Genomic DNA, 8,638 nt, shown 5'->3' with positions numbered 1-8,638 from the left:
GAATTCCTATCAACTTCACGGAGGGCATTTCAGTCTCCTTCAAGTGGGAACTGAGAAGGTTTACTAGATATGCTCAAGAATCAGTGAGCCTTCTGTGGGGAAGGGGAAGCCAGCGCCTTCCAGTTCTTTGGTTCTTTGTGGAGTTGCTTTGGATGAAGCTGGTGCCTCAGTGTCTTCCTCACGCCATCGATTGCCTCATCCTCCCACCACAAAGCCCTGGAAGTCATTTGGTCTAGTGAGTGCTTTCTGTGTTCAGGGGCCTCATAACTTTTGGAATCTTTTGGCTATTGGCCTATAGGCCATTTCGACATTATCAAAGCTAAGTCTGATACCTTACACTCTATTTGCATACACCTTTTAACTTAACAAGGGAGGCGATGTTACCTTTTTGAAGTTCCACTACGTTTCAGACACCTTACGTGACACACCCCATGTAGTCCTTGCAATAGTCCTGTAACTTTGGTGTTATTATACCTGTTTTATAGATCAGAAAACTCATGTTTAGAAAAGTTAAGAGATCTCCCTGTATCTAGTAACTGGCAGAACTAGAATTCAAACTCATCTCATATCTGTCTGACTCTAGTAACTGTGCAAAAACCATCCAATAACCACCTAAAATCCAACTTGTGAACATTTGAAGAAATTCTGCTTCAGTGGCAGCACTGATTTCCAGGTCTGCTGTCTTCTATGAACATTACATAATAAACGAATACAAAGTTAGACTCAGATCATACTCCTGCCCAGGTCAGCCTAATCCCTTGAAACAGCTTGTTGAAGCAGAAAAAGAAGCTAGGCATGATGTGGCCTTGAGCAACAGGAATTGTAAAGGAAGTTAAGTGTGGCTTGCTAGAATTTCCCCATTTGATGCTGGTTGACAGAATGTCCTTCTATAGAATTAATTAGAGATTGTTTTTGAAGTCCTAGATAGCCAACAGGTGAAAACACATTATTCATCCAAGTCTTGGGGAAACGGCTCACCTGTGGTGAGATAAGCCTTTCCCTATCCTGGATGAGTGGGAAGTTTTTTTCGTTTTTTGTTTGTTTTCTTCCTGCTAAAATAAATTCAGAGTCTAAATATTAGAGCTTATGGAAAAAGGTTATGCCCCTCTGATGTATTTGACGAAACCTAAGGCTCTTTTGTTCTTTTGTTTTCCCAAGTCTATTTCATACTCCAAAAAACGCAGGCCACGGGGAGCATGTTAGATGTCAAAGCAACTATAAACTAGTAGACATTAATTAGCTCTGCCACATGAAACAGTTTCAGAATGGGATAAATGAGGAAATGCATCATCTAAAAAGTTATATGCAAAAATGAAGGGGTTGAGAATTCATTCTCATTACACAAAATTCAATTCTCCCATGTCTCCTATTCTGTGTAAGTTGTAATTACTTATAAATTGGATGTGGATAAGGGCCATACACATTTTATGGGTTTAAAGTGGGAGGACCAAAAACTACAAATGTAAATGACATTGGAGCATTCATTTCTCCAACAAGTTTGGTGTGTCATAAATGTCATTTAGAGCCCATGCCATACCAGTAGGCAAATATCATCTGGGAGCTGGTTTTAGATATTGAAACCATTTCAGTGACAGATAAATACCTTCCAAAGAGTTTGGCTTGCAAAAATGAAAAAATTTTTTCATAAATTGCTGGATTAGGTCATACAATTGTATCAGTCCACAGTACTTAAGCTATACCTGCACACATGGCGATTTACATAGTTTGACTTCAGAGGGCTTTTATTAATGTATTTTATTCCACCCAGGAGGTATTCTTTATAATAAACAGGAAGCCTCACTAAATATAACCTGAAGTTTAAGCAATGGAAAGGGACATAGATGATGTCGTGCATTATAAATATTTTTTGTACTTGCTAGTTTATTTCTAAGGAAATTATGAAAATGACATCATAATGATGACTGACTTTTATTAGTGTTTTGCTCTGAAGCTCTAGACAAATAATTATGAAGAAAAACAAATCATCTAGTATTATCCCTTAATATGTGACCTGATGTGTTCTAGTGACATTAATCCTAAGAAGTAATGCTGAGACTATTGTGTTATCATTAGTTTTCTTTTACACATTTATCATGAAAAATAACATGGTAGTAAAGCACAAAATTTCTTAATGCTCATAATGGGAAATAATTACCTTTTATTTTTGTTTGAACTACTGCTTGGGTTAGTCTACAACAATTTTAGACTAATACTTTATAGACCATCACTCGTTGCTCTCAGAGGAAGGCTTTTTATAACCGATTATTGTATATTTTAGCAATAAGCTCCTTTGTCCTACTAATACCAAGAGGAAGGCATTAACATTTTATTTTTACTGAAGTTTTATTCTAGTATCTTTTCTAAACTAACCTTTTTAAATGACTTGATAAAATTGAGCCTTAGAAGAATGTGGGGTATAGATATACATAATACATGAGATGGAGCTTTAAGTCTTAGAGTCTCTTATTTATATACTCAACAAATATTCGAGTGCCTGTTAGGTGTCAGCCATTGGGCTAAATGCTGGGATAGAGTCAAAGAATAATAAGGACTTGATCTCCATTCAAGATTTCTTCTCTGTGGGGTAGGCAGACCAGGAGGGACAGTCAACGCAAAAATGAGGTGATACTGGTGTGGTGTCGTAGCAATCTGTAGAAAGTGTTAGGCAGGAAAGAGAGATACGTGCTGAACTCAAGTCAGAGAAGACTGAGTAAGTTCTTCCAGAGCAACTAGGTGGGGCCCCAAACAGAGGGAATAACCACGTGTAAAGGTATGAGGCTGTGACAGCCTGGGGAGCGTGGAGAGTGACTGCGGCGGGAACGACAAGAACGCAAGATAGAATGGCAGCAGTGGAGGCTGGAAAAAGAGGTTAGGACCATCTTGAGATGGGTCTTGTGTTCCCTGTTAAATCATTTGGACTTACTTTTTAGGCGATGAGAGTCAGAATGTTTTGTTATCGTTTTGAGGAGGCGAGGTAAAATGATCGGGTTTGTTTCGTATAAATCTGTGTGGAAGAAGTGGGGGTAATAATGCTCTTCTTAGCGTCAGACACGGCCAACAGAAACAGAGGCCCTTGTAGCCAGAGAAAACACGAGCTGTCCTTTATGTTGTCCGTGGTTTCCTTACCTCCATTTAGATTTATTTCAGGAAATTACTTGATTCACAGAAAACTTAGCTTTATCTGTGTTTTTAACCAGCTCGATAACGATGGATGCCAAAGTCACTCCAGCATTATTCATAAGGGCAGTTCTGTCTCAGGCCCTTTCCTGCTCCTCTTCTGGAATGATGTGTGGTATTATACAAAATAATATTTCACTGTATATTTGAGGGTTCTCCAAAAAATTTTACATGTATCTGTGATAGTCTACTACTTATCATACAATGGAAGGATTGCCAATTTTCCAATTTTAAAAAAAAACTTTAAAATCATTTTTACAATAATGATATATGAGTTCCCAGATACCTGGATTTCTAGTATTTACATCGACATGGCCTTACATTTTGGTTATAAGTATAAGAAAAAAATCCTTAAAAAGTTTTATATCATGCATATTAATCTTGATGGGTAATTTTACATTTCCTGATTCCTTGATTCCCATTATCCAAGCTTATAGGTATAACATAAAAGGCAATATATTTTGCATCTGGAAATATTTAAGAAAGAGTAGAACAAGGCAGTTTGTTGATATGGCTGATATTTGTGTTCTTAATTAGGCCAATGAAATACTGCTTCTAGAATTTTGCTTTGTTAACTATATGATGATTCTTGAAATATCTATGTAGTTTTTGCTAATGTGTTTGTGTTTATATTTTCCTTTTTTATATTCACACATTATATATAAATACAAGCTTAAGTATCTGTTTATTTACATAATTAAATAAATCTATGTAAATTTAGATGTCATATATAAAAAGGCCTTTTAAAATTGGTTCCTTTATTTTAAGATATTCAAATATGCAGTGAAACAGGCTGCTTTACTGCAGCTGTCACACGCAAAAAGACTAAGTGCCATCAACAACGCCCCTTCTAAGACCCTCACTTCTAAAGTCACTTTGTCACACACGCCATGAGGAAAAAAGTCAAACATTTTATCTATAGTTTTCCACTTGATATCATCGAAATAGAAAGAAAAAGTTTTTCCTATCAAAATGAAACAATTGTAAGTGCTTAGGAGGAATAATTGAATTATCATTTCTTTCAGAACTCCCCTTATACATTTCGAGGGTGGCATACTGGTTTGAGGTTATAGGTTCGAGAGAATAATCGGCTAATGAATAAAGGATTACTCATCCCTTGATGTCATCTTAAACTTTCCATTCTTCATCGCATTTAAGGATAGAGCTCCTACTGCCCACTCATGGACCTGAGCTACAAGCCCATCCCTCTGCCCTCCGCCGTGAAGGAGAAAGAGCTGATCAGTGAGCAGCTCATATGTGCCAGCTGAGTGCTAGTTAATTTAAAATTTTTATTTTGCGTATTTTTCATTAAAAAGAGCCTTACCAAATAAAAGTTAGAATTCATTTACAATAGAAAAAAAAACTGAAACTCAAGGGTGCTTTATCTCTTCTGCAAAATCAAATGGCTTGTAAGTCCCAAAGCAAGGATTCGAACCCAGTTCTGGTGTTATAGAACCCACATTTGTTCCACTCCATGAACACCCGCCCTCAGATACCAAAAACTCTCCACAGTCAGGGAGCAAGAATGGGAGAGTGTACGTACTTCCCCACTCTTCCCTGACATGTCTCTTTTCCCAAAGAATCACACTCTATAAAATGTCTCTCTGGGAGATGCCGTTCTTTCTTTCCTTAGAATTTTCTTCCTCTCACGCTCTGGCCCCTTGAAGTCTCAGCTTGAATGTACATCTTCAGAGAGGCCTTCCCTGACCCCTGGTCTAAATTAGATTCCTACCAATAGGCTTTCTCATAACATCCTATTCTTTTCTTTTATAGTCCTCTTCAAAATTTAATCTTGTATTTATTTGTAGGTTTACTTGTTTCCAGTCTTTTCCCCCAGCTGGAATACAGTAGCCTGGCTGTATATCAGCAGTGTGCCAGGGCCCATTCTACACTCCGTCCATGAACTACTTCACAACGACCTGAGATAAGAAATGTCCCCCATCTTCACAGTGATAGCACTGAGATATGAGAGGCTGAGTAACTGTCCTATGTCAAAAAGCTAACAAGTGAAGGAGCCAAGTTGCAAAGCTCGGCAATCTAAACCCCGGAGTCCATACTCTCGAACACGAATGAATAGGAATTTGATGCACAAATAGGAGTTTGAAGCACCTGGCTTCCCATATTTGTCCCCTGATGATTGAGTGGAGTGCTGGAATCTGAGATGGAGAGCTGTGTGGCGAGCAAGGATAAATAGTAATGCAGAGAATGGGTACTGGCAGTCAGGAAAGTGGAACCTTTATAAACACTTCATTTGCCCTAGGATTTAGAACCGGGAACAAACTTGTGTCTGCATGGTGATTCTGTGAATTAAATAGGAAGCATTAATGTGCCATCAGTTTTGTCCAGGTTGCTACATACATTAAATTATGAACGTATTAGAAAACTAATCTGTCTTTCAGTGTTTGGCTCTTCCCTCAGTTAACTAAGATTATGATCTCATGTAATTTGAATATCAGAAATTCCCCCAAATTCTTCTGGCCCAAAATTATTTTATTCCTAGATATTTAAGGTAAATTTTCTATTCTATTAGGAATTATAGGGAATACAGCTTGCTTTGCATTGAAAATACCTACTGGTGAAACTTCTGTGGACAGCCAGACACTGTCTTTCAAATAAATCTTCATTCATTTAAGGCAATGTTTTTTTCAAACTTAAGAAATCCCAGCCCTCTCTTACGTCTTTCTTTATAAATCTTACTCTGATTTTATGATTACTTTGCCATTTTTAATATAGACATCAGATTTTTCATATATTTATAATATATAGTTTCCATACTTATTTCATCATACTTTCCTGATTATAGAGAACATGGAACTGCAAAACTTTATATTTTAAATTTTACATGATTTAATATTAAAGATGCAGTTAGAAGTATACATTAATTGCTTTTATTCAGAATTAGTATAAACATGTCATACATCAAACCTTAAAAAGAGTTGCTTAATTTGGATATCTGAGGCATAGCAAATGTTTATTTTCTTAAATGTGGTCTTGTAACATGTTATTTTGGAATAAGAATGATTTTTTCATGTAAAAATTAATGTTTAGATTAATCTTTTTTTTAGTCTTTTTGTGTTGCTAGAATTCTGCATTCGATCATTTTGTAAAATAGTGATTAATGAAAATATCAAAGATTCAAAGAATTTCTGCTGTTTTGGCAAATTGCAAGTTTAATCGACATATAAATCATGTAAATACAAACTCTACTCAGAACATAATTTTAAAAGTACCATAATTTTTATTTGACCTTGAAGTTCCAGCAATCTATTGCATAACTTCTCAAGAGAAGTCACATAGAGGAAACCTCATATTTCCTTAAATTTATTAGTGCTCCTTGGTGGTCTAAACTGTTTTTTGTTTTTGTTTTTTTTCAAGGTTTCTTTTCAAAGCAATAATCTTAATTGTTTAATGTTTGTTCTCATATAAGTCAATTTGAGTTCTTCTTTAGAGTAACAATAGGAAATATATAATAACAAAGAGCAGTGAAACATGACTAGGAAACTCAAGTATACTAGTGTTATATTTCTGTATAATGATGTGAAGATAATGCTTTTAGCCGCATGACCATCATATTAGCCACACATCATAAAAAACAAACTTCATAAAAGCAAGAGGTCAAATTCATTAAAAACAATTTGTCCCCTTTGCTATAGTTAAGCATTTATCTTTAATATTATAATCTTTCTTTCATTGGAAGGAGCCTGAATCTCCTATTTTCTGACAGAAAAAAAAAACAGTAGTTTTCAAACTACAGTTGCATAAATCAGATGAAACTATCAAGGAAACATGCTTTATATTTTTAGGTTTAATGTTTAAAACAAAAGGTCAGACTTTATACTTCAGAGATTTTAGCTTTCAAGATGGTAAATGAAATCATAAGTCCATTTTATTCCATTAGTTTTTAATATAAAATTTAATATTCTTAATAATTCCATTAAAATTTTTACTTTTATTCTTATAAAAGTTTATAGTTTTTATGTACATAAGACTTTTATTAATAAACTATAAAATGTTATATTTCTTTATTATAGACAGGGTCATTCTAAGAAATATATTTCCAAGCTGCAAGATAATAGGACACTTTCTTTTTTATATCCATCAAGTAAAATAAACTTAGGGGGTTTGAAGAAATTAGTGCATTTTAAAATTGTCTTCCTTGTTCAAAAGTAATTTGCTGTCTAACAAGGTTTGCCCCATATTTGTCAATTTAATAATTTTTAAAAAAATATCTGTACTTGAAGAATGATTCTAAGAAGGAAATCCTTAAGAGAGTAAGAAAAGGAAAAACTGAAACTCCCCAAACATAAACAAATATTTCTTCTGTAGCATCATGTAATCTTTGGGGACATGTATCTTTTTAATGAATGTGCATATTCTCACACACTTCCTGAACAATCTTATATTCTTCTTTAGTTTCTAATAGGACATCTAAATTTGATCTAAACTCAGTATATATAAACTGAGTTTATATGCCTATATATAGTTATATAAATATGTGTTATATTACTCGATATTGCTCTGAGATAATTTTCACAACTGTTTGATAATATCAAGAATGCATATTTTTCTGTCATAAATCTTCAAAGTGCATTTTTACATAGAGTTTTTTTGAGTTGGGAGAAAATATCATTGTGATATGCCATCGTTATTATTAGAGAACACACAAATGTTGGGGTTGGTTTGTTTCTACCCCTCTTCTTTGTTTACTAAAGAGATTATGTTTAACTTTAGAGTATACAAACACTGTATGTGTGTGTGTGTGTGTGTGTGTGTGTGTGTGTGTGTGTGTGTATACTGCTAAAAAAAAGTGATATTCCTTCAGTGGCCAAGTATGTTTGTTTCAACTCTGGAATAAAAATTCAGATTACCTCAGATCTTGCAAATCATTCACTAATAAGCTACTGGTAACACGGACCATCTAAAGCTCCCAAAGAGATATAGACAGATCTTTATCACAACTCTGTGGTGATCTCAGTGCTAAATATAAGTATCAATGTGCCTTCCCATGCTCGCGATTTCCTGGAGTCCAAAAGTTCTTTGGATGGTGGAAGCAAGATGTGCTTCTCCTACATCGTTTAAATGCATTCCTCATCCGACTAAACTGTCGGGCTACGCATCCCCTGCCTCCAAATCATATTTCCTTCCAAAATCTTATGTTATGGAACGATTAGATTTAAGGATGGAGCTTACCTCTCTGTCTGTTGTAATAGCCATATCGTCGGTTCAAATGCCACATCGGAATTTACAGAGACATTACATTTATCGCCTTCTTTAATTTTCTAAGTGACCTAAGAGGGAGGAAAGATACCTACCAAGGAGTTTTCATTTGCTTCTCTCATTAAATAAGCAAGTAAACTCCTTAGAAGGATCGTTGAATGTTCTGCCTTTTTTTTTTTAGTGGTATGCTAGTTTTATAAGTATGTTTCATCTAGAAATCCAGCAAGAAATACTATCCCCTGTG

At 35.1% G+C, this 8,638-nt stretch overlaps 2 protein-coding genes across 2 annotated transcripts in view; one reads left to right on the top strand and one right to left on the bottom strand.

Annotated features, from left to right (window-relative positions):
• Positions 1-8,638, bottom strand: part of ANAPC10 (anaphase promoting complex subunit 10) — a 261,204-nt gene that overhangs the window by 42,048 nt on the left and 210,518 nt on the right. The gene's annotated exons all lie outside the window — the stretch shown is intronic.
• HHIP (hedgehog interacting protein) overlaps positions 1-8,638 on the top strand; it is an 83,097-nt gene that overhangs the window by 39,098 nt on the left and 35,361 nt on the right. The window lies entirely within an intron of this gene.

This window comes from Pteropus alecto, unplaced genomic scaffold (assembly GCF_000325575.1).
Source record: "Pteropus alecto unplaced genomic scaffold, ASM32557v1 scaffold50, whole genome shotgun sequence".
Classification (NCBI taxonomy): Eukaryota; Metazoa; Chordata; class Mammalia; order Chiroptera; family Pteropodidae; genus Pteropus; species Pteropus alecto.
This window is presented reverse-complemented; position numbering and strand designations above follow the sequence as displayed.